This window comes from Trachypithecus francoisi, unplaced genomic scaffold (genome assembly GCF_009764315.1).
Source record: "Trachypithecus francoisi isolate TF-2019V2 unplaced genomic scaffold, Tfra_2.0 Lachesis_group7, whole genome shotgun sequence".
NCBI classification, from domain to species: domain Eukaryota; kingdom Metazoa; phylum Chordata; class Mammalia; order Primates; family Cercopithecidae; genus Trachypithecus; species Trachypithecus francoisi.
The window spans coordinates 96,482,191-96,507,364 of NW_022681472.1; the positions used below are offsets into that span (position 1 = coordinate 96,482,191).

At 56.4% G+C, this 25,174-nt stretch overlaps 1 protein-coding gene across 2 annotated transcripts in view; it reads right to left on the reverse strand.

Moving 5' to 3' along the window:
* The window catches only part of SLC45A4 (solute carrier family 45 member 4), a 100,546-nt gene extending 95,247 nt beyond the window's left edge, over positions 1–5,299 (reverse strand). For both annotated transcript variants that reach the window (XM_033202206.1, XM_033202208.1), the window contains exon 1: positions 5,034–5,299. The gene's annotated coding sequence lies outside the window, so the exon portion shown is untranslated. The remainder of the gene's footprint in view (positions 1–5,033) is intronic.
* Between the last annotated feature and the right edge of the window lie 19,875 nt (positions 5,300–25,174).

Below are 25,174 nucleotides of genomic sequence, written 5' to 3' on the forward strand. Positions count from 1 at the left end.
CTGGACCTCCTGAGCTCCAGCAATCCTCCAGCCTCAGCCTCCCGAGTAGCTGGGACCACAGATGTGAGACACCGCATCTGGCTAATTTTTTTGTATTTATAGACACAGGGTTTTGCCATGCTGTCCAGGCTGGTCTCAAACTCCTGGGCTCAGGCAATCTGCCCACCTCAGCCCCGTAAAGTGCTGGGACTATAGGCACGTGCCATCACGCCCGGCTAATGTTTGTATTTTTTGTACAGTTGGGGTTTTGCCATGTTGCTCAGGCTGGCCTGGAACTCCTGGACTCAAGCAATCCTCCTGCCTCAGCCTCTAAGAGTGTTGCAATTGCAGGAATGAGCCTCCGTGCCCAGCCTGAGTGATGTCCTAAAACTGTGCAATCAGGGTCATATATGAAAGCACAATGACCATCACATCTGACCGGGTAAGCACACCGTGTTGATCCCTCTTTATTATCTATTTCAAGGGTTTGCTATGCATTTTTCACTTAAGATGTTCCTTCCTTTGAAACAGGAAAAATTTGGTTACCTGTCAATTCAGGTGGCTCCAGGATTTCAAGGCAGAACCCCAAGAGAAACCTTGGGGCAAACTACAAAAACTCAGAGCAAGTAGCCTAACAGAATCCCAGGTAGGAAGCGACTTTTCAATACAGCAAATTCAGCACCTCTGGGCCAGAGTTCAGGAATGCAGCTTCCTCTCACTGCCAGCAAAATCTTTCCACAGGTTTAGGAGGATGAAAGTACCAAGACCCAGGTCTGAACAATACCTCCCTCACCAGGGCCTGGGCCCAGCAGAGGTGGGAGGGTAAGATGGCCAAGCTCAATGACTTGAAAGGTTATGCAAATCCCTTCAGCTGCCTCAGGATCCCACTTCTGGACCGGCTGGCACCCTTATTCCTGCGCTGGGGACAAAATGCCCAGCACTACTTCCCACACACACACCCCTGCCCCCCGGGGCTCCCCACAGACTCTGAGAGCGAACTTGTGTTCTGGAGCCCTCACTAGACAGGAAGGTGGGCCTTGGGACGACCCTCAAAATAATGCAGCTGCAGCCCAGCCCCTCTCACTTAAGAGAAATCCCACCAGGTGTGGTAGTATGAACCTATAATCCCAGCAGCTACTTGGGAAGCTGGGGCATGAGGATCACTTGATCCTAGGGGTTTAAGACCTGCTTAGGCAACACAATGAGACCCCGACTCTTACACACACACGCACGCATGCGCGCACGCACACACATGCACACACACGCACGCAAAGGAGAGAGACTATAATCCCAGCACTTTGGGAGGCCCAGATGGGCAGATCACTTGAGGTCAGGAGTTCAAGACCAGCCTGGACAACATGGTGAAACCCTATTTCTACTAAAAATACAAAAATTATCTGGGCATGGTGATGTGCACCTATAGTCCCAGCTATGTGGGAGGCTGAGGCAGGAGAATCACTTGAACCTGGGAGGCGGAGGCTGCAGTGAACCAAGATTGCACCGCTGCACTCCAGCCTGGGTGACAGAGTGAGACTCTCTCTCAAAAAAACGAAAACAAAGGGAGAGAGAGAACTCCCTCTCCCTCTCACCTGAAGTCCCCAAGCTACACAGCAGCTGAGCCAAAGAGAACTCAGAGCCCTTCTCTCCATCATCAGGGTTTTGTGCTGTTTCCCGAAATCTAACTAGTGGCACCAACAAATGACCCCTACCGACTGCCCCGTCTTTCTGGGGCACTAACACCCACGTCGTCTGAGGTGGGAACAATGGCGACCCACCCACAGCTCTCAAAGGGCCACTCTATCCGGGATATGAAACACTAAGTAGGCTATGCAGCTGCCTCTAAGTCTGTAGATGTTTTTAATCTTCTTAAAATGCCTCCTCAAAAAGTCACTTGCCAAGGAGGCCACTTTATAAACACTATGAGGCCTCCACTAGCTGTTTCCCCTGTCACCTCCACCCAAATGGCAAGGGGTTGAAAATGACGATATGACGTGTCAAGCTTCTCTTTCGGCAGGCCCCCTCCTGATCCAGGGTAGAGAAGATTCATTTCCATGAACATTAAAGAGGTCTCCCAGTCCTCTGAAAGTGCCGATTTCACAAAGGCTTAGTTAGCATTTGATACTGGGGGGAAAAGGCCACTAGGAGCACATTTTGAAAGTTTCACATTTAAAAAGATCCTTGTTCATTGATTTTCGTGGGGTAATTAAGCTAATCTAAACAAGGGGACCTTGTCTAGGAGCCGGTGGGGGAGGTGCAGTCGCTCAGGTCCTCTGCATGAAAACCCACTGCAGACGCCTGCTTTTGGGGTCCTCTCTCACCCCTTCCTTTCTACAAGGCTGCTCTTCAGCTGAGAGGTTCGCTCCCTCTGGTCAGATCTGTTTCCTGGCTCAGGTGGAGACAATCCTGCTGATGGTGTTTCACTAAGTGCGCCTTCGTAAGCATAATCACGCAGTGATGAAAACCTGGGGAACCTAGCAGGCCAGTGAGGAGCAGTCCTCACCCATCATTAACAGGAACGCGGCTTCCAGCACATTCTGGCTCCACAAATTACAGACACGACTCTGCCAGGGGTGTTCCCAAGAAGGGCACTGGCAATTTGGGGTTGTCTGCCACCTACAGTGCTTGTCAGTCACCCTCACTCGGTGTCAGGCCACGAGGCTGTTGGTCACAAACCAGCCCAGCCAGCCACTGGGCGTCCGGGCCCTCGGGAAGAGTGGGAGAGGGCACTTGGATGCACCACAGTCAGAACGCCAATCATAGCCCCAACCCCAGCGCTGCGCTCCGCCGTCCTCCCCACCTCTCTGACAACACAGATACAATCCATTCACCATCGAGCAACCTCAAGATCGGCTGAAATACCTTCCTCCGCTCCTTTCCTCCATCGGGAAAGGGGGGAGCTGCCGCTGCCGCAGCCCTCTCCTTCCCTGCAGATCTGCGAGGCGGGCTGGGAGGGATCTCAGGGCTCACGGAAAGGAGGCAGAATCCGGTTTACAGGCTTGCTCCGCCCCTCCCCCACCCCCTCCTCTCCAATAAGCAAAGTTAGAGGGTGTTACAAGCTGCAAGACACCTTGGAGCTCACCCAGTCCAATCTCTGATGGGCTTTCACGATGTAGCAAGGGCCAAAGCTGCAGCACGCATCTCGGCAGGGCAGCAGGCCACTCCCCCCACAAGCCCCGGGAGGTGGCCCTGGGCAGCCTCCCCCCTCCCCGCCCTGTGAACACCTGGACCACAAAAATACACCTTTAAATACCCAGTATGTATTTCAAACACATTTCAAACGATTTGCTTCTTTCCTTTACAGCCACTGCCACAAAAACAATTAGCCTGAATGGGTGTGAAATCCTTAGTGTGTAAGACGACCTAGATCCCCAGCCTCTCTAAAAGCACATGAGTTCTTAACCGCGCCTGAGTCTCTCATCCTCAAGTGGCTTCTGCAAAACCTCTCCCAAGCATTAAATAATCTGTTTGATCTTTTAACAATAATTCAAACCTAGCAGAAAAGTGAGGATATCATACATTTATTTAAAGGTCGGTGTTACCTGCTCTGATCCCCATGTGTTACACTCCCTGACCTGTACACCAATACTCCAGCTTTTTGTTTTCTTACTTTTTTCTAAAGCCAGCACAAAATAGCAGAAGGAAAAGATTCCTACCACACTCTACCTGTCTGCCAATGACACAGGAAGGATGAGACCGTCTGGGGAATGGAAGCGCAAGGCGCTCTCGGTAATGCCAGGCAGATGCAGTGGCGCTTTTCCCCAGCAGAAATGGGCTTCAATTCAGAATCTGCCAGCCCACAAGAATCATCTGACCCCATAACAATGACTTCAATCACTCATCTGGTAAACCCTCCTCGCTCCGGGTCCTACACTGGAAAAGACAGCCCAATAACAATAATAAAAACGACAAGCCCCGTTTTGCTGGAGTCAGCTGAGATATCAGATGGAGGTCAGTGGCTAGGTCTGTGAACCTGAAGCCACACTCCATCAGTGACCCGCACTGGAGAGACAAAAAACCTCAGGCTCCTTAGGAGGTCAAGCGGCCCTTCCCAGCCCTCCTTAGCCCCCGCCTTCAAGAATCATTCTGAATAGCTAACCAGGAGGCTGGGCCCCGTGTGGATCCGCCTCCGCTGGAAAAGCCTCTGCTGGATGTGCTCCAATCCAGAGCAGGATACCTGGGGGAGGAACGGGTTAAGCTCAAAGGGGAAAGGGGCAGCGGGTGCTGAGACGCAAAGGTGCGGAGACTTCCACAGAGCAGGGACTCTGGGCCTGGATGAACTGATGCCCTGGCCTCTTTCCTCCAGGGACAAGGTCGGCCTCAGAAAATCAAGGTATCTTCAAAGGGACACAAGGGAGCACAGTGCCGATGAGACCGGGGCAGAGCCACAGTCTGGCGGTGCAGGCTGGGGGTCCGAGGTGGGGGACACTGGCTAGCAGAGCTGAGAGGGGCGTGTGTGCACTGGGGAGAGCGAAAGGAGGGGAAGAAGAAGGGGAGGGGGAAGGGGAAGAAGGAAGTGTGTTCGGTTGGGAGGACCGGTCCAGACAGGGGAGAGGGGACCACTTCGCGAGTGGTGGTGGATCACTGGTTGAATTCTCAGAAGTTAGAGACAGCAGGCAGCGGTTAGGAGGACAGGACAGGGTCAGGACCAGGAGTTAGAGGCGCCAGGCTCCTCTCCGGGTAGAGAAATCCGAGGAACTGGGGGCGGGGAGGACTGATGGGTGCGAAAGGGGGCCGGGTCCAAATGAAGGCGCGCGCTCCAGGGTGAGGGCCGGGGTGGGAGGATCAGGGAGGCTGCAAGGCTGGGGACCAGGGCAGGTGCAATCCGAAAAGAGGAGGCGGAAAGAATGGGGGAACCCTGACGAGCCAGCGCAAGCCGGGTGGGGGCAGGTCCCCCCCCACCCGGAGAAGGTGCGGGGCTGCGGCTGCCGCGCGGACCCGACCTGGAGGCCGAGGCCGTGCGGGAGGTGGGGGTGGGGAGGCGGCAGGTGCCCGGCGCCCAGGTGCGAGGTGCAGAGGGCTGCGAGGCGGGCGGCTGCGGGCGGCAGGCCACTCACCTGTCTCCTCCGGCCGGGGCCGCGGGGGCGGCGGGGCGGCCGGGCCGGGCAGGGGCGACGGGGGCGCGGAGCCCCGGGCGCACCGGGGTCGGGAGGCGGCGGCGGGTCCGGGCGGGGGCTGCTCCCTCGGCCGGCCGGCCGGGCGGTCAGTCAGTCACCGACGCGGGCGCGGAGGGAGCGCTGCGAGCCTGCGGCCGGCGCGCGGAGACAACGCCGCTTTATCGGGTCGGAAACAGCCGCTCCGCGCCGCTTCCGCTGACGCAGCGCCGGCCCCTGCGCCTCATGACTATGCAGCACCCGCCGCCGCGGGACGGGGATTCGGAGGGCGGGGTCTGCGCCGCGCGCGCCCATTGGCCTCCCCCACCGCCCACCCCGCCCCCGAACGGCCGCTCCGCCCCCCGCGCCCCCTGCCCCGCCCCCGCGCGCTCCATGGCTCCCGCCCCCGTCTAGCCATGGCCCCGCCCACGACCCTAGCCCAGCCCCGTCCCCGCCCTCCTCCCGCTACGCCCCCGGCCCCAGCCCCTCCGCACCGAGCGTCCGCCCCCTCCTCCCTAAAGAGCTGGCCCCCAATCCACCCTGTCCCTCTCCGCAGCCGCAGGAGGTGGCCCCCGCCCGTCCCCACCTCTCCCCGCTCCTCTCGCACCTCTCTCGCGGAGGTGTCCGGCTAGCCGCGAGGCCCCGTACCCCGGCAACACAGCCCCTTGGCAAGCACCCTCCCGCCCCCTCCGCTCCTGCCCGAGGCGCGGCGAGGTGGGCACCACCCAGGTGCTGCAGCCTCTCCTCCGCTGCAGGAGAAAATTCTCCTGTTTTCCCCTCCCTGGCACCCTCCGAAGACCTCCTGTCTGGTCCTGGGCCACCCCCGTCCCCAACTGACCCAACGCCCCGCACGCTGCGGGACCCCTCTCCAGCCTGGAGAGCAGGACGGGACGAAGACCCGACCCAGAGCTTCCTGGAGGCTGGGCCTCCCTCTCAGGTCTGGCCCTTGCCAGGGGCACTGATCCGTCTCTCCCCACGTGTAGAAGGGCCACAATCCCTAGGGGCAGGGCTGCTGGGAAACTCCATCAAGACAAAGTCTGGAGAGGTGACTTTAACAGACAGATGTGATGGGCTGAGGCCAACCCTGTTAATGTCCCAGCCCTGTGCCCTTGCCAGAGTTTAAGTGGCTTTGGAGGGATTACTTCATTTCTCCGAACCTTGGTGTCCTCATCTGTAAAATAGAAATAGTAAGATACATCTCACCCATTGCTAAAGGAATTTAGAAGTGAAGTGCACAGCAGAGTCTCCAAGAGCATCCGAAATGGGAAAATCTGACAATATCAAGTGTTGACAAGGAAGTGGAGCAACTGGAACTCCCAGGCATTGTTGGTGGGGATGCAAAGTGGTACAACTTTCAAAATCTTTTTGAAAGGCCTTGATTACCCAACAATTCTGCTCCTAGATACACACCTAACATCATGTTTCTGTTGATAGCAGCACTGTTTATAATTGCCCCAAACTGGAAATTACTGAAATGCTCATCAGCCATTAAATGGATACATAAATTGTGATGTATTCACACAGTGGAATGACAGCAATGACAGTGAATAATTGACAACTACACACAACAACATGGATGACTCTCACAAATGATGTTGAGGAAAAGGAGCCAGAGGATAAAAAGCCATATATGTTTCCATGTGGATAAAGTGGTAGAATGTGTATATGGGGGTAGCAGTCAGGATAGGGGTTACCCTTGGAGGGAGGGGTGCCAGAGCCAGGAAGCAGAGCACAGAGGACGTGTCTGGGGGCTGGCTGTGTTCTGTGTCTTGGTCTGAGTGCTGGCTGCAGTGTGCTCAGTTTGTGATGACTTTTCCAGCTGTGCAGTCAAGATGCATGTGCCTGCTGGGCACAGTGGTTCACGCCTGTAATTCTAACAGTTTGGAAGGCCAAGGAGGGTGGATTGCTTGAGCCCAGGAATTTGAGACCAGCCTGTGCAACATGGCAAGACCCTATCTCTGTTTAAATAAATAAATAAAAGATGTGTGTGTTTTTCCATGTGTATGCACTACCTCAACAGAGGGTTAATAAGTACATCAATGATCTGTAGACAGAGAGTCCAAAGCAGCATTGGACACATCGTGAGTGCTCAACCAGTACATCTGCTTCCCTGGTGATTTTTATTTCAATGGCCAAAGGATGGCAGCAGCGGCAATTCCAGCTGTGCTGTGAGCCAACTGTGTGAGTTGGGCACCTACGTAACCTCCCTGAGTCCTCTTCTGTAAGTGAGCATTCTAATAGTACCTAGTTCACAAGTTGTCATGAAGCTTAAACAAAATAGCAAAACAATGCTTTTAAAAATGACAATACAATCAGGAGGACAGAATAGGCAAAGACTTTGTTTATTCACAAATTGCTGGTATTGATTGAATTGTCTTCATTATCATTCATTCAGTAACCAACTACTGAGTGTGTGCCTACTATGTGCCACACGCTTTGCCAGGTCCTAGTACTGGAGCTGGGAACATGATCCCATCTCTCTCCTTAAGGAGCACATAGTGGGGTACATACAACCATGGTAGCCATGGAGCCCAGTGTAGGGTCAGCCTTATAGTAGGCGCTCCATAAATATTTATTGGGGCTGGGCATGTTGGCTCATGCCTGTAATCCCAGCACTGTGGGAGGCCGAGGTGGTGGATTGCTTGAGCTCAAGAGTGCTAGACCAGCCTGGGCAACATGGTGAAACCTCATCTTTATTAAAAATACAAAAATTAGCTGATTGGGGCAGTGTGCACCTGTGGTCCCAGCTACTTGGGAGGCTGAGGCGGGAGAATCACTTGAACCTGGAAGGCAGAGTTTGCAGTGACCTGAGATCGCACCACTGCACTCCAGCCTGGGCGATAGAGTGAGACCCCATCTCAAAAACAAAAAAGTTTCTAGAAGAGTAACTGAATGCAAGTATAGAAGTGTATGCACCAGGCTGGCAACATAGCTAGGCCCCATCTCTACAAAAAATTCAAAAATTAGCTGGGTGTGGTGGCGCATGCCTGTAACCCCAGCCACTCGGAAGGCTGAGGCAGGAGGATCACTTGAGCCCAGGAGTTCAAGGCTACGGTGAGCTATGATTGTACCACTGTGCCCCAGCCTGGATGACAAAGCAAGACCCTGTTTCAAAAAAAAAAGAATGGAAGTGTAGGCATGAAGTTTCATGTGAATGAAACTTAGAAGGCAGTTTCTAAGCCTGAAATGTGGAAACATCCAATTAATTTATTTCTATAACCTGGAGTTAAACACAGAGATCAGAGTAAGGTTAAGAAAAAGTATATTGGCCGGACGCAATGGCTCAAGCCTGTAATCCCAGCACTTTGGGAGACCGAGACGGACAGATCACGAGGTCAGGAGATCGAGACCATCCTGGCTAACACAGTGAAACCCCGTCTCTACTAAAAAATACAAAAAAAAAAAAAATAGCCGAGTGAGGTGGCGGGGGCCTGTAGTCTCAGCTACTCGGGAGGCTGAGGCAGGAGAATGGTGTAAACCTAGGAGGCGGAGCTTGCAGTGAGCTGAGATCCAGCCACTGCACTCCAGCCCGGGCGACAGAGCGAGATTCCGTCTCGAAAAAAAAAAAAAAAGAAAAAGTATATCCCCATTGTGCAAGCACCTCAACGTGTGTGTACATGCGTGTGTGTGCATGTGTGTGTACCTGCGTGTGTGTGCATGCCTGTGCAAGAGGGCAGTGGCAGGGCCACCCTGCAGCACTCTTTCCCAGCCTACCCGGCCAGTGCCTCATCCCACCTGCCACCACCAAGAAGGGTGAGATGTGTCCGTGGCTTGTGGCCCCACTGTCCAGCTGCCCATGGAAGCCTGGGAATGGAATCTTCAGGGCCCCCACACATCTTTGCCCCACTCCACCCCCTCCTTAAATGACTGGTTCTCCAGTCCTGTGAGGAGAGAGCTTAATACAGGGGAAGCCCTCTTGCCCAGGGGTCAGAAAGACATGGACTCTGGCCTGGCTCTGAAGCAGGCGTGCCTGGGCCCTTAGCTGTCATGGGTGTGTGACCTGTGTAATCACACATATCCAGTGCTCAGAATAGCTCCACGCTTGGCTTAGCGCTCTGGTGTTGCCATCTTTAAATGCTTCACAGCTTTGAAGAAGGGCCCCACAAATGCTGTGGCAAATCCTGCGTCTTTGTGAGCACGACAACCCCCCGCGCCGATGCTGGGGCGAGTCCAGGGTGTGAGGCCTTCATTGCTGCTTAGGTGCCAACCTTGTCTTCTCCATGCCTCACGGGGGGATGCCTCGGAGCGGGGCCAGGCCCCTCTCATCCCCAGCCCGCATGTGTGCACACCTTCCTGTGAGATGGATGTCATCCTGCAGAGGAGGAAGCTGCGACGGGGGTTGTTGGTCCCTGCAGCTGCACAGCTGATCGGAGACAGAGCTGGGATGTATACCGGGGTCATATCTGGTTAGTTTAGGTGAACAGGCTGAATGCATGCATGCATGATGTCCGTGAACACACCCATCTTTACCACTGCTGGACATCATTCCCTTCCTCTCCTTCTCTGTGCCTCATAAATGAAGGGGAAAGAACCTGTTTGGTGCAAAATGTCCACATCCCACAAACAAGCTGTGACCTAGTCCAAGCCAGAGGTCAGCTGGTGGCCTCCTGTGGACAACTCCTACCTTGGTTGAAAAGACAAGCTTCCCCTCTTCGGACCTTGTGGCGAACACGCTGGGCCATGGGAGAGAGGTAGAAGGTGCTCCACACAACACGTAAACCAGGAGAGAAGGAGAAGGAATGAAGGCCACTCAGACTTCTCCAGCCCCTACCCTCAGGTTCCCCGGCCCTCTGTCTGCCTTACCATTGCACAGACAAAAAACCAAGGCTCAGAGGTAGCATGACTTGCCTGAGCGGCCTCTCTTCCCAGGAAGAGCAGGAGGGCTTCCGGGCAGGAAGCCCCCAAGGAGGTGAGGCTAAAGGGCTGGTGAGGCATGCGGGTGCCAGCAGAGCCCGCGGGCGCCGGGAACTCCACATTCCTGGCAGGCCTGGCAGGTCCCCCCTCCCCTGGCTCTCTCCTCTGTCACACCAGGTGACTGTCTGTGCCACCCTTTTGAGCCCACCCCCGGACCTTTGCATTTGCCATTTTCTCTTCTGTGAGTGTCCCTGGTGCTCTCCTGCCATGAGAAAGTGTCTGAGAGCAATAATCATTGATCCCAGTTCGAAAGGAAAGGGAGGGAGGTGGTACGTATGGAAGCCCTCCATGAACTGGCTCCAATTTTACTACGATTCAGACAACAACCCGCCTTCAACCGAGGGCCTGCTGTGCTCCAGCTGCCCTCCACCCCTGCCCAGCTTCCTTAGTGAAGGCAGGCACAAGATTCTCTCCAGAGACTGCAGCCTACACAGTGGTGGGGCGGGGGTGGCAGGGCGGGGGACAAGTAGGTGGGCCCCGAAGAGGGAGGAAAGAGAGGGGACGAGCTGAAGCAGCGTCCCAGCCAGACAGTCCCTCAGTGACACCTCCTGTGCTCCTTCACAAATCTTTTTTTTTTTTTTTTTTTTTTTTTTTTTGGAGACGGAGTCTCGCTCTGTCGCCCGGGCTGGAGTGCAGTGGCCGGATCTCAGCTCACTGCAAGCTCCGCCTCCCGGGTTCACGCCATTCTCCTGCCTCAGCCTCCCGAGTAGCTGGGACTACAGGCGGCCGCCACCCCGCCCGGCTAGTGTTTTGTATTTTTCAGTAGAGACGGGGTTTCACCGTGCTAGCCAGGATGGTCTCGATCTCCTGACCTCGTGATCCACCCATCTCGGCCTCCCAAAGTGCTGGGATTACAGGCTTGAGCCACCGCGCCCGGCCCACAAATCTTTTATCTTTTCAAAGCAACAAACACGTTTTTAAACAAACTCGTTCACAAAACCCCAACATGTCAATTAGCATGCTCGTGTGTCGCCAGGTGTCCCTAAGACACTGCCCCGCTTGGCTCTCGCTGTTCGGGTGCTGATGTTCAGGCTGTGTCTACTTGTCCTGCCAGCGTCCTCCCTCCCGCTCCACCCCTTCCCCAGGAGCAGCCTCTGCTTAGGTGTGGCTAAGGGCGGGGGAGCAGAGTTCTAGCTTACTGAGTGACCTTGGAGAAAATACCTAATCTCTGCGAGCCCCAAGGCAAAATGGAGAGGGCGTGAGCTCTGCAGAGGGTAGGAACCAAAGCCCTGGGAGGCAGGTGGGGGGGTCCACACCCCTCAGGTCCTGGAGGGGTGCCCTGAGGGGACCTGAAACCCTAAAGGGCATGTGCCCACCCAGTTTCCTGGGCAGCCAAGGGCTTTCAGGGCAGCCTCAGGGCCGGGCCATGAATCCAGGTCGGAACCTCCAGGTTCTTGAACTGGCTCAAGAGCAGTGGGCTTCTGGGGTCCCACAGCTTCTCCTCCTGGGGTCATACGGCTGCCCGGGGTCATATGGCCACCTAGGGGCCATGTGGCATCCTACGATGTAAGCTCCTTGGGGTCACGTGGCTACCTGAAGGCATGCAATTGCCCACGGTCGCAATCGCCAGGAGTCACATAGCTACCTGGTGACAGAGTGATCTAGCCACTCGGGGTCATACCCCAGGTCACATGGACACCTGGGGCCACACGGCTGCAGATACTGGTGTGTCTCATTGGAAGTTCAATACAATCCCGGTCATTCCACTGCTTCTGTGTCCTGGTGAGCCCCCTCCCCTCCCTGAGCCTCAGTTTCCTCATCGGTGAGGTGGACAGAATCTTTGTTTCTCTAGCACAAAGGACTGTAGGAGAGGATTTTGTGAGCAAATGATGGTGCAGGGCCCAGTGGAGGTCATGTACTAGGAAGAGCTCATCAGTGACCGCAGTGCCAGGAGAGGGCAGCTGCCCAGGACTGGCTGTGGCTGTCAGCACAGTGCTGTCCTCCAGGCCTGGGCAGACCCTGAAGATTCCCCAGAAGAGACTGAGGCAGGTTTTCACTGAAGGGCATTCCCCACATGGGCCCGCCCTGGGCAAAGGCCAGGCTTCAGAAGCACGAGAGGGGTGAGGGCCTGGGGCAGGCTCCACCTCTGCCCAGCAGCGGGATGTGCACGCTTGCGGCTCTGCTATGCCTTTCTCTGTAGCTGTCTTATATCTCACAATGAAACCTGGAAAATAAGTCAACACGATCAGACACTGACTTTTTCCAGGTTTGAGGGGTCTCAGCATTTGGCCTCTTTCCTGGGGAGGTCTTTAAGCCACCAGATGGGGGTCTTACAGAGCTCCTTGAGGCCCGTGTGTGGGGCATATGGGGTGGGGCTGAGAAATTTGATCTAGAGCCTATTGGGGCAGCGGCTGGCTAGTGCTTGTTCAGCTGGGCCGGTCAGGGCCCAGATAATGATGCGGATCAGTTACCACAAGGCTCTGAAGCCAACTGGGCCCCTGCCTGATCACAGTAATCTCGTGCTGACAGCAGCCCTGCCCTGGGTGCCGTTAGATTCCCCATCTGCTAGAAGAGGAAACTGAGGCACAGAGAGGGGAGGTAGCAGGCCAAGGGTCACGTAGCGAGTCAGTGGCTGTGCCAGGGTTTGAACCCAGGCCATCTGGCTCTGAGTCCTCGTGCCCCCTTGCACAAGGTCACGAGGCCTGCCAGGGGCTCCTAGACTGTCAGAGTGTGGAGTGGTTGCTGCATCTGCCGGCATCTCTAGCCCACCTCTCAGGATGGGGAGGAAGGGCAGGGCCCAGTACAGGGGCTGGCGCTGGAGCCATAGCCGTGAACCAAGTGACCAGGGAGACCTGGAGAGGAGGCAGGGAGGCAGCCACCCAGGGCAGCCAGCAGGTTGGGACAGCCAGCAGGTTGCAGCATCTGGCACAGCTTTTCACATTGAAGGGTAAAGGCAGGTGATGTCTGGAGTCACCCCACCCAGGGTCCCTGGGGCAGGCCCCATCTGCTGATGGCACCAGGGCAGGGTGGAGCCCAGGGTAAGCCTCCCTCCCAGACATCGCCTCCAGGCCACGGTCCTCAGCCCAGCTTCGTCTCCAGACTCCCACCCCTGCCCCTGCTCAGTCAGCAGCCCCCTCAGCCCTCTGGGTTGGCTCTCCCTTTTCCTGGGTTTGCTTACACTGCTCATCCTGCTGGTAGTGCCCAGCTTTTCCCTTGGGTCTGCCTGTCCCATGTGTCCTCCTCCAGGAAGCCCTCCTAGACCACCCCAGCTCTCAATAATTCCTGCCTCCCCCAGCACATAGCAAAAATAAAGCCCACCTAAGCTTTAAGTCCTGAATCATCATTTAAAGAATCACCTATACTTTACAACATGCTTTTCCTGTCCACAGTCTCATTGGAGCCTCTGAGCAGACCTGTGGAGTCAGTTCTTGTCTTCCCTTACAGATGGGGGCCTAAAAGGCGAGGGCAGGACCAGAGCTCACCTGGGGTGTCACTGCACCAATAGGTAATACTCACTGAGACCTGCCCGGGTGCCAAAGGCTGGCCTATGTGATTTCTAATCATTCATTCGTTCATTCACTCAGTCACTAAACATTGACTGAGCACCTGCTCTGCTCCAGGCACCCTGCCACAGATGCTAGGGAGGCCACACCTCCTCGAATCTGCATCCCCGCCGAGAGACGGCCAAGGAGCAAGGAAGCAAGTGACATGCAGTAAGCTGGCCAATGACAGCTGCTGTGGAGATGCAGGGAAGGGGGCAGGCGGACTCCCCCTTGAAGGGGACTTTGAGGAGGGGCCTGAAAGAAGAGAGGGAATGGGCAGGGGAGTTAGCTTGGTCTCTCAGTGGGAGTAGGACACCCCCTACCCCACCATCAGGCACAGTAGTGCTGCTCTGAGCCCCTTGCTGCAGTTCTCCTGGCCCTGCCAGCCAGCCCCCTTCCAGCCCCAGCTGCCTTCAACCCACTGCCCTCAGCTGTGAGCACTATGTGGGTGGGCTCTAGCTCACCTTGTCCATCCCTGGGTCCCTGGTACACAGTTCACAACTTGCAAAGGAATGGACAAGAAAGGAGTGAATGAGCGAGCGTGCCTGGCCTGGCTCCCGGCTGCATCTTGTCTAGGGTACAGGTGGGTGCGGGCATGTGCCCTGCCCTAGGAGGAGGCCCTGTAGGAAACGGCATGCCCTGGAGAAACTAGTGGAAATGGGGCGCATCCCAGTTCTGATGCTCTCCTGTTCACTCAGGCGCTCATGCGTTCCTGCGTTCACGCACGCATGCATTCATTCATGCATCCTCCCATTCTGCAAGAAGCGCAGGTGGTCAGGGTCCCATGGAGTGTGAGGCAAAATGGATAAAGTTCCTGCTCTCAAGGGCGTCACATCCAAGAAACATAGCAATAAATACATAGTGGAAGACCGGGTGGTACTAAATACACGAAGAGGGCAGAGCAAGGAGGGTGTTGCTATGGATAGCAGGTGGCCAGGAAAGCCCCCTGAGTGGGGTACAGGAACCCCAGGAGGGTCTGAGCAGAGGAGGGACTCAGGGATCTTGGTGTTTTAAAAAGGCTCAGGCTGCTGCTGAGGGTGGCTGGAGGGCACAGGGCGTGGGATGCTTCTTGACAATTCAGGGAGCTGATGGCTGCAGGCAGGGTGCTGGCGGTGGAGGAGCCATGGCTGGATTCTTGGTAAACACTGAAGCTGCAGGGCACAATCACTGGAGGGCTGAGAGTAGAATGTGACTGTAAAAGCTTGCATAAGCCTCCTGGAGCCTCAGTTTTCTCACCTGTGAAGTGGGGTGCTAGTACCTCACTGCCAAGGCCCAGTGAGAAGAAACCAGGGAAAATGTGGTTGTGAAGCCAGCCCTCGTTGGCTCAGCAAAGCCTCAATGGGGCCCCATCCATGCTGGGCACTGGTCTAGGCGTGGGTACACAACACCCCACAGGCACTTAACAAATAGTGGTTTCTGCTGGGCATGCTGGCTCATGCCTGTAACCTCAGCACTTGGGAGGGCAAGGTGGGAAGATCAACTGAAGCCTGGGCAACGTAGTGAGACCCTGTCTCTACAGAAAATTTTAAAAATTTGCCAGGCATGGTGGCACCCACCTATAGTCCCAGCTACTCCAGAAAGTGAGGTGGGAGGATCACTTGAGCTCAAGAGTTGGAGGCTGCAGTGAGCCAGTGGTAATTCCACCACTTTGGGAGGCTGATGTGGGCAGATCACTTGAGCCTGAAATTTCAAGACCAGCCTGGCCAACATGGTGAAACCCCATCTCTACTAAAAATACAAACAATTAGCTGGGCACAGTGGTGCGCTTGTAGTCCCAGCTACTTGGGAGGCTGAGGTAGGGGAATTACCTGAGCCTGGGAAGTTGAGGCTGCGGTAAGATGAGACTGCACCACTACACTCCAGCCTGGGCGATGGGAGTGAGACCCTGACTCAAAAGAAAAAAGCAAAAAGCGAGGTGGGATAGGGCAATGCTGAAGCCAAAAGCGACGGGGGCCACAGTAACTGGGTGTGGCAGGGCATCCTGGGTCAAGGGTGGCAGCCTGTTAGGCAGATGCCCATGGCAGGGTTGCTACTGTCTGGCCCTGAGGCGGGAGAGCCCAAGAGAAGTTGCCCGGGGTGCCTGAGGTCTGGAGCCAGGAACGCAGGCTGCAGAGAGGGCTGACCCCATTTCCCGAGGCAGTGGTGCCAGGAGGCTTGTTTTCCAGGGTGTTTACTGGGCTCTCCAGCTCTGAGTATTTGGGCCAAGTGCCCAGGGTCAGCCCCTCGACAGCACGCTGGGTGGTGGGGGCGGCTGTGCTGATGCCACCCTGGGCCAGTGGGTTAGGGTGGAGGCAGCAGACTGCCTGGCAACCCATGAGTGGGAAGGGAGGCTCCACCCTTCTCAACTGCAGCCTGAGCAGACACTTCCCAGGCCCACCTCTGATTTGGGTGGAGCTGAGCTGGGAGCCCTTTTCCAGGCTACCTGGTGAGGGAGGGGTACAGCAGACAGCAAAGAGGTCACAAGTCAGTCAACAGGGTTAGGCTCAGCCGGGAAGCAAATAGGGTCAGGGCTTAGTGAGTAAAATGAGAGCCAGTGCTAAGTTGAGGAAAGGATCAGGGTTTAACATATAACCAGGGTCAGGGATTAATATCCAAGCAAGGTCAGGGCTCAGTCTGTGACCAGGATCAGGGCTCAGAATGTGACCAGGATCAGGGCTCAGAGTGTGACCAGGGTCAGAACTCAGTATGTAACCAAGATCAGGACTCAATGTATGACCAGGGTCAGGGCTCAGTGTGTGACCAGGGTCAGGGCTCAGTGTGTGACCAGGATCAGTGACCAGGATCAGGGCTCAGAGTGTGACCAGGATCAGGGCTCTGTCTGTGACCAGGTTCAGGGCTCAGTGTGTGACCAGGATCAGGGCTCAGAGTATGACCAGGTTCAGGGCTCAGTGTGTGACCAGGATCAGAGCTCTGTCTGTGACTGGGATCAGGGTTCAGTGTGTGACCGGGATCAGGGCTCAGAGTGTGACCAGGTTCAGGGCTCAGTGTGTGACCGGGATCAGGGCTCAGAGTGTGACCAGGGTCAGGGCTCAGTGTGTGACCAGGGTTAAAGTGCAGCCTGTGACTAGGATCAGGTTTCAGAATGTGACTAAAGAGTTCAGTGTGGATCAGGACCGTCAGTTATGAGGATTGGTAAGGAGTGGCATCAAGACTCAGTCTGTGACTGAGGCCAGGACTCAGCATGAAGGCGATGTGACATTCACAGCCCTAAAGTGGACTCAGGGTGACCTGGTCTCTTTTCTCTGAACCAATAGCCCCATTCATCATTCTTTCTCTTTCATTTGAGAACCATCTTCTCTGTGCCAGGACCTGTCCTAGGTACTACAGACTCAATGGCCACTTAGCCACAGTCCCAGCCCTGAATGACCTCCCATGTCCCAGGCAGCTCAGTCGGGTCTCAATTGTACAACGCACCAAGGTAACTTAGAGGCTCGGGGAGGCCCAGGGAGGCATCCCTCCCCAGGAACTCAGTAAGGCTTTCTGGAGAAGGCTTTGCAGTCCGAGTCACTTGAAGGAGTAGACATTCCAGGCAGCAGGTACCACCTGAGCAAAGGCACAGAGACTGGTTGCCAAGATGAGTGCTTGGCCAATGTTGGGAGCTGGAGTCACCTGTGTGCGAAGAGGGCTTGGTTATCAGACAGTGGGTCTCCACCGGCTCTGAGTGGCCCCAGCCGGTTCCTGCCAGGTGACAGTAGTTGCTCTAGCAGCCGGTGGGCACTCCCTGCTCTGGAGGCCACCCACTTTGGGTGGACCAGAGTCCAGAAGACAATGGAAAGGAATGAACCTGCGTGAGGCAGACAAGGATGGCGGGTGGAAGGGGGCAGATGGGTGCGGAAGGGTGGGTGAGGCCAGGGCGGAGAGCAGGTGAGGGTGGGGAGTGCCCTGGAAAGAAAAAACCCAACAAGGGGCATGCTGGGGTGTGTGGGGACGTTGGTGGCTGAGTCCCCAGGTGGGTACCATCCTCTGGCAGCTTGATGGAGTGGCCAAATCCCTGCAGCCTCGAGGCCCCATCTGCCCACCTCTTGCTTGAAGGCTTTGCCTGGGGGACCTCGAAGCCCTCTGCTCTGCCATCTGTGCAGGGGTGTGCAGGCTCAGGGACTGGGCGGTTGGGCGCCTGGGAAGACAGAGCTGCATGGCCTTGGTTTGCTGGGCCCGGGCCTCCCACCTCCCTGAAACCTCAGCTTTGGTGTCCAGCCTGGCCCTCTCCATGCCCATCTTCACAGAGCTTCCAGAATCATCTTTTTCTTCTTGATGCTCCTGCTCCCCAAGGCCTGGACCAGGCGACCAGCTCCTTTGAGGCCTCTCCATCCGAGAATTCTTTCAAAACTGACTCCTCTTCTCATTCCTTCCCACCCCTTCCCCTGGCAACCCATCCCCGGAGACCAGAGACAGGGCTGGGGAGAGTGCGGGCTGTCGGAGGGGCAGGGGGGTGCCTCCCCGGGAGAACTCTGAGGGCCCAAAGCAGGAAGGACTGAGGTGCAGGGGCTGGCTGGGAGGAGGAGGCCTGAGCCTGCTGACAGGGCAGGGGCAGCCAGGGCGCTGGTGGGGTTGAAGGCCCAGCATCTCTCACAGCAACTCATCCAACCCTCTAAGAGCCTGCTTCACTGGACCAGGTGCTATCATGATTCCCTCTGCTCAGATGAGGAAACTGAGGCCTGGAGCAGTTAAGTGACACATCAAAGTCACCCAACCATAGAGTCCAGACTGCTGATCCCAAGAGCAGTCAGGGTCATTAATAGTGGAGCCTCTTCCCCAGCAAGAGGACTCGAATTAGAAGTAAAGTAAGGCTGGGCGCGGTGGCTCATGCCTGTAATCCCAGCACATTGGGAGGCTGAGGTGAGGGTCGCTTGAGTTCCGGAGTTCAAGACCAACCTGGGCAACAAAGTGAGACCCCTGTCTCTACCAAAAATTTAAAAATATACATAAGGGCCAGGCGCGGTGGCTCACGCCTGTAATCCCAGCACTTTGGGAGGCCAAGGCAGGCGAATCACGAGGTCAGGAGATCAAGACCATCCTGTCTAACATGGTGAAACCCCGTCTCTACTAAAAATACAAAAAATTAGCCGGGCCTGGTGGCGGGCACCTGTAGTCCCAGTTACTTGGGAGGCTGAGGCAGGAGGATGGCATAAACCCTGGAGGCGGAGCATGCAGTGAGCCAAGATTGCACCACTGCACTTCAGCCTGGGCAACAGCACGAAACTCGACCTCAAAAAATAAAAATCAAAAAAATTTAAAAAATTAAAAATAAAACAAAATAAAATAAAAATATACAAAAAATGGCTGGGCACAGTGGCTCATACCTGTAATCCCAGCACTTTGGGAGGCTGGGATTTTGGGGGGGATCACTTGAGGTCAGGAGTTTGAAACCAGCCTGGCCAACATGGTGAAACCCCATCTCTATTAAAAGTACAAAAATTAGCCAGGCATGGTGGTGGGCACCTGTAATTCCAGCTACTTGGGAGGCTGAGGCAGGATAATCACTTGAACTCGGGAGGCAGAGGTTGCGGTGAGCAGAGATCATGCCCCTGCACTGTAGCCTGGGCAACAAAGTGAGACTCTGTCTCAAAAAATAATAATAATACATACATAAAAATAAAAATATACATAAAATAAATTACAAAATAAAAATACTGGAGCCTTGTGTTGATCAAAGGGCTGGATGTGGGAGCATACCATCTCTTGGTTCAGAGGTGACTGGGCATTTGGGGGGCCCCTCACCCCCTACTCCCCCCTCAACTCCTGTTCAGGTTTCTGACACAGGTATGACCCCATTGCTCTCACAGCCATGATGCCATTTGAGCCTCAATGACCAATGACAGCTGACATCCATGGAGCATTTTCCGTGCTAGACACTTTTCATCTCTTGCTCATTCGAGGCCACCTGCAATTTTAGGGCCATATTCTGATCTGCCTTTACCGATGCAGAAATGGGCCTGGGCGTGGCCCAGTAGCCTGGACACTCATTAGGGGAAGGCAGAGCCCTGGCCCCTGAGTCCATTGCCCCAGGCTGTCCTCAAAGCCGGTAATAAGGTCACTCTCATCCTGCAGGGGTGGGGTACAGAAATGAATGAGACCAACCCAGTTCTTGCTCAACCTGCTAGGTTGGTTTGACCCTGCTGACACCCCACACCTGGAGCACCTTCAGGCTACGCCCTCCCCACCCGCTCCTTCCCAAAGCAGGGACTTCTGTGGCTGCAGCTAGGCTGGGGGCCCCCAGCCGTGGGGGGTCCGGGCCTTTGGGATACCCTCCTTAGTCTCTAGAGAGCATGGTTTTGAGGAGCTGGGCTTGACCCTCCTGGACCTCCAGGCAAAGCCTCAGTCCCACCAGCTTCCAGGGTGAGGGCAGGTGCACAGCCACCGCAGGAGGCAGGCATGTCCGGGGAGCCCGGTCTGTGACTGGGGGAGATCACATGGAAGGTCGAGGCCAACTTTCCACATATACAACATTCGGCCATGACATCCCCACACAGAGGCCCGGGGAGGGTCAGGGATTCAGCTCTGAATGCTGGCCCAGCAGGTGACACACACCACAGCTCAGCCCCTTTGTTCCAGGGCCATGAGGGGCTGGCTTCACGGATGAATGAACCCCAGGCCCACCTGGAGGCTGCCTCCTGGCTATCCCGGCCCCAAGATGGGGTGGAGTCAAAGGGCACAGGCACAATCGGACCCAGGTGTCGGGGTCCCTTCCACTCTCTGCAAGCTATGACATCAGACAACCTGCTTCATTGCTCTGTGCCTCAGTTTCCCCATGTGTATAGCACATGGCACTGGTACAGGTTGTTGTGAGCATTCACTTCTCTGATGCTAATGAGAGATTTGTAGCCCACTGAGTGGGGGCCACCAGGGCACCAGATGGGGGTTTGAGAGCGCACAGCATGCCCACATTCTGCCTCAGACTGCAGGTGAATAGGTTCGCATACGTGTGCATGCACAAACATGTACACATCCACGTGCCCACGCCGGCAGCTGTCCCACACTCCCCTTTTGCCACAGTCCCGCTGGTCTATGTGTGCCCACAGACCCTGCCCCGCTGGGTGTGCCCTGCTGCACAGGCACACACCCCCCTCTTGCCCCTTGCTCACACTCACAGTCCCTCAGTGTCCCATGCCCCAGTCCCAGGGTGTCTTGCTTTGCATTTTGTCCCCTGCCCCTTTTCTTGACACATGCTTCTGTCTGTCGTGCACGTCTTCCTGAGGGAGTTTGCCCTGAGCTTAAGGGTTTGAACAGCTTCAGAGAAACAGGAACTGGCCAGGCGCAGGATCAAAGCTCCTTCTTCCGGCTGCCATGGCCTGGGCCTCAGTGGGAGTCCCTGAAAGCCAAGTACACCTCTCCTCCTGTTAGTGGCTGATGTTCCATCTACCTGTGCTGGGCGCCCTGTTGGCTCTCGGCCCAGCAGCTGTTCTGGGATGTGTCTCCAGGCGCCCCTTGAGGAGACCCCTCCTTTCTGCAAGGAATACCAGTCCCAGCCTCTTTGCCACTGTCCTGTGGGCCCACTGGGCTTGGAAATGTGGGCGTCACTGACCAGGTGAGTCCTGTGTGCAGATTCCTGTGCGTTCGGCTGCATGCACAGCACCGATCAGGTGGACAGATGCCTCTCGGGGGAGGACCCTGATGTGCAGCTGCCACCTCCCAGCGGCCTCCGTGATGACGCCACGCCATGGTGACTTCTGCAGGGACTAAGGCTGTCCATCCCATCCCGGTGCCCAGCCCCGAGCCTGGTCTGTGGGAGGCCAGTGAGGAACAAAACCCACCCAGCTTAAACATTGGCTGCTCCGCCCAACCAGGGCTGTCCCAGGCACAGAGTCTTGCTGACCCGCCTGCAGCGGACACAAGACCGGAAGCCTCATGCCCGGGCTCTGGGCTCCCCAGGGTAAAGCCACCAGAAGCTGTGCAGGCCCAGGGCATAGTCTGTCCTGGCTGTGCTTGGAGCCCTCTGGAAGGCCTTGTGCTCCTCTGGGCCTCACGTATCTGTCCTGACGAGGAGTCAAGGGGCCCTCCCTCCCCTCGTCACCATGAGTGGGGTGTGGTGGAGGGGCCGGGGCCTCAGCTCAGAAGCCAGAGGGCTGGGCTGGAATGCTGGCTCCAACCTTGGCTGCTGGGAAGCACTGGGCTCTACTGCGGTCTCCTCACCTGTACAGCGGGAACACCAGCAGTACCCACCTCATGGGCCCTGGGAAGGGAGGACTAATGGGTGGCCCTGGGTGAAGTGGTGCCACACGGAGGCTCCGGGAAGGGTGGCCTGCTATAGGAGGTGCCGACTTGGACGGGCTGGAGGGTCTTGATCCCCCATTCAGGTGGCTCCAGGACGCTCATCTGCCTCCAGAGCTGGCCATAACCCTGGGGTCACCTGAATAAGGTCTCTGCTTATCCCTGGAGGCTCCTTCAAGAACACTGTGCTCCGTCCCAGGACTCCGCCCACACTGGGTGGTAGGAGCCTTCACCTCGAGCCTTAGTGTCCTCATCCGTGACAGGGAATGCAGCCCGACCGGCCCACGGGGCTTGCAGCAGGGTGTGATATGCCCTCCATAAAGCGGGCAGCGATGAGACGGCAGCAATGAGACACAAGCTCTTCAGCCCCAAGGCCAGAGCACCCCTGAGAGTGAGCTCCTTCCAGAAGCTTCTCAGGCTCCCTGAAGCTGCTGGGGAACTACAAGCGTTCTGTCTGGGTCACCTAGCATGGCACCCCGGGAAGCACAGCCCCAGCTCTGACTCTGAGCTCTGGGGGTGAGAGTGGGCTCTCACGTCAGCACGTGGCAGTCCCTCGATATCGAACCCAGAAGGGTGAAGAAAAACAAAGAGACAAGAGCCGGCCTCGGTCCTGAGACCGGCCAGCCTTCGGCATGGACCCCGGCAGCGCCCCGTGGCGTGGCTGCTGGTACATGACCCCCCGGGGGATGTGGAGGCCCTGGGGCTGCTGAGCAAGCTGCCACGTGGTGCCTGCCATGCCTGGGTCTGAGCCCCCCGCCACCTGCCATGGCCCCGACACACATAGGACATCATGTGGTTGACAGAGGGTTCGACTCCCAGGGGCTCTACCGACTCTATAACCAACCCCCACCATAAGGGGCGGCAAGGACAGGATCAGCCCACTTTGTGAATGGAGAAACTGAGGCCCAGGGACGTGAAGGGCACACGGGGACTGGACTCCTGGTCAGGAGGTATGGGGCAGGCAGGGGATCTGCAGACGGAGAAGATGGAAAGGTATTCCGGGCTGAAGGAGCAGCACTGCAAGAACAGCAAGGCCTGGCGACCCTCTAAGGCTCCAGCCCCTTCGAGGGCCGCAGCCACAGAAGGCGGGGGTGGGGTGGTGGGGACAAGGACCCAGAGAGGGCCTGGGGTCAAAGGTCATTCACACTCTGGCCTCTTTGCACACACTGTTCCTTCAGTCAGATGCCGCCCGGCCTTGCCCAGCTCCCGTGCCCTCCAATCTAAACTAAAACGCAGCACCCCTCCCAAAGGCTTTCTCGGCCATTCCTATTCCAGAGCAGGAACGAAGGCGCTGGGACCAGCTCAAGACACAGATACCCCGATAGATTTACTGGAGACGGTGGGGACTTGGAGGCCAGGGAGGGCAAGGGGTGGGGACAAGGAGGGGTGGAGGAGGGGAAGCTTTGGTCAGAGCCGGCAGCCTGAGGTCCAGCTCTACTTTGCCTACCTCGCCGTTACAGGCAAGTCCAGCCCTGCAGGAGTGTCCTCAGCACTGAAGGTATTTCCCCAGTGTGGCAGCTTTCACCCCGGAGCTCAGCAGATGGCCGTGACTGCCTGTGGGGGGGTCTCTGGTAGCTTGCTTCCCACAGAGCTCCTTCTAGGGCTCAGGGCTTCCTTCGGGGTTTCCTGCTACAGTACGAGCTCACATGAGCTACATCACACCCATTTCACAGGTGGGCACAGAGGGATGCCTGCCGGGGCGCACAGCTAGACAGCAGCAGGCTGGACCGGGAGTGGGGCAGCCGGGCTGGAGGTGCCAGGGCTGCTCCTCAGGCGGGGTGGGACCTGGAGAAGACACACCGATACCCCTGTGGGCGACTGAGGTCAATTAATCGAGGAGGAGGCAGAGGAGGAGGAGGCAGAGGAGGAGGAGGCAGAGGAGGAGGAGACAGAGGAGGAGGAGACAGAGGAGGAGGAGGCAGAGGAGGAGGAGGCAGAGGAGAGGAGGCAGAGGAGGAGGAGGCAGAGGAGGAGGAGACAGAGGAGGAGGAGACAGAGGAGGAGGAGGCAGAGGAGGAGGAGGCAGAGGAGGAGGAGACAGAGGAGGAGGAGGCAGAGGAGGAGAGGAGGAGGAGACAGAGGAGGAGGAGGCAGAGGAGGAGGAGGCAGAGGAGGAGGAGGCAGAGGAGGAGGAGGCAGAAGAGGAGGAGGCAGAGGAGGAGGAGGTCGAGGAGGAGGAGGCTGTTGCAAGGGCCTAGATTTTGAAATGTAGCTGTGACAATCGCCCTGGTAAACTTGGTTCGCCCCACCAGGCTGGGAGCCACCTTCTCCTGAAGCCTCCCTCTCCAGGGAGGGCTGCAGCACCCAGCCCACATTGAAGCAGGGTCCCCAGCCCTCTTCATCTGTGAAATGGGGGAGGGTCTTCTTTCTTCATTTGTGAATTGGAGGGTCCTCTTTCTTCATCTGTGAAATGGGAGTCTTCTTTCTTCATCTGTGAAATGGGGGGAGGGTCTTCCTTCTTGGAGTGTTATGGGTTGAATTGCGACTCCCCAAATTCAAATTGAAGTCCTTAGAATGTGACCTTATTTGGAAGGAGTCTCTACAGAGGTAATAAGTTAAATAGGATCATTGGAGTGGCCCTAATCCAATGTGACTCTGTCCTTAGGAAAGGGGAGATTTGGAGACAGATGTGCCACATGAAGGAGAGGACGGCCCTCTGCAAGCCAAGGTGGTAGGCCTGGCACAGACCCCTCCGTCTGGCCCTCGGAGGGACCCAGCCTGCTGACACCTTGATTTCAGACTTCTGGCCTCCAGAGCTGCGAGGCAATAAATGCCTGTTGTGTCAGCCGCCAGGGCCCGGCGAGTGGAACTTTGTTCTGGCAGCCCTGGCAGATGACAGGGGGTTGTTAAGGTTGTTTAGATGTGTGTGAGGCACGGAGCACCGCCCAGCAGACAAGGGCCTCCGGTAAGTGCGAGTGATTCCTTCACGTTAAAAACACGGCACATAGCCAACAAAACAAGACAACACCAAGACCGGGTGTGAGGTGGGCGGGAAAAGCAGGACTCGTAGTTGACCTCTGGGTCCTGGGGCTGGGGGTGGGCACCAGGCGTCATGACGGGTAGGAGCACAGCTGAAGGCTGGGGCCCTCAGGGGACACACTTGGTCCCTCTGGGCTTCGGTTCCCCCTTGGCCAATAGCACCCACCCAAGGGGTTGGAGGATTACCTAAGGCAGGGGTTGGCCCACTCTTTCGGGAAGGGCCCAGGGAGTAAATCTTTTCTCCTTTGTGGGCCATGAGGTCTGTGTTGTAAGACTCAGCTCTGCAGCTGCAGTTTGTGAGCAGCCTTAGAGCAGATGTAAAGGAGTGAGTGTGGCTGGCTTCCAACAAAACTTGACTCGTGGACACTGAAAGTAGAGCTTCATATTATATTCTCATTCTTTGCTTTTCGTTTTGTTTGTTTGTTTTTTGAGACAGGGTCTCGCTCTGTCACCCAGGCTGGGGTGCAGTGGTGCGATCGTGGCTCACTGCAGCCTCCACCTCCCAGGTTCAAGCAATCCTCC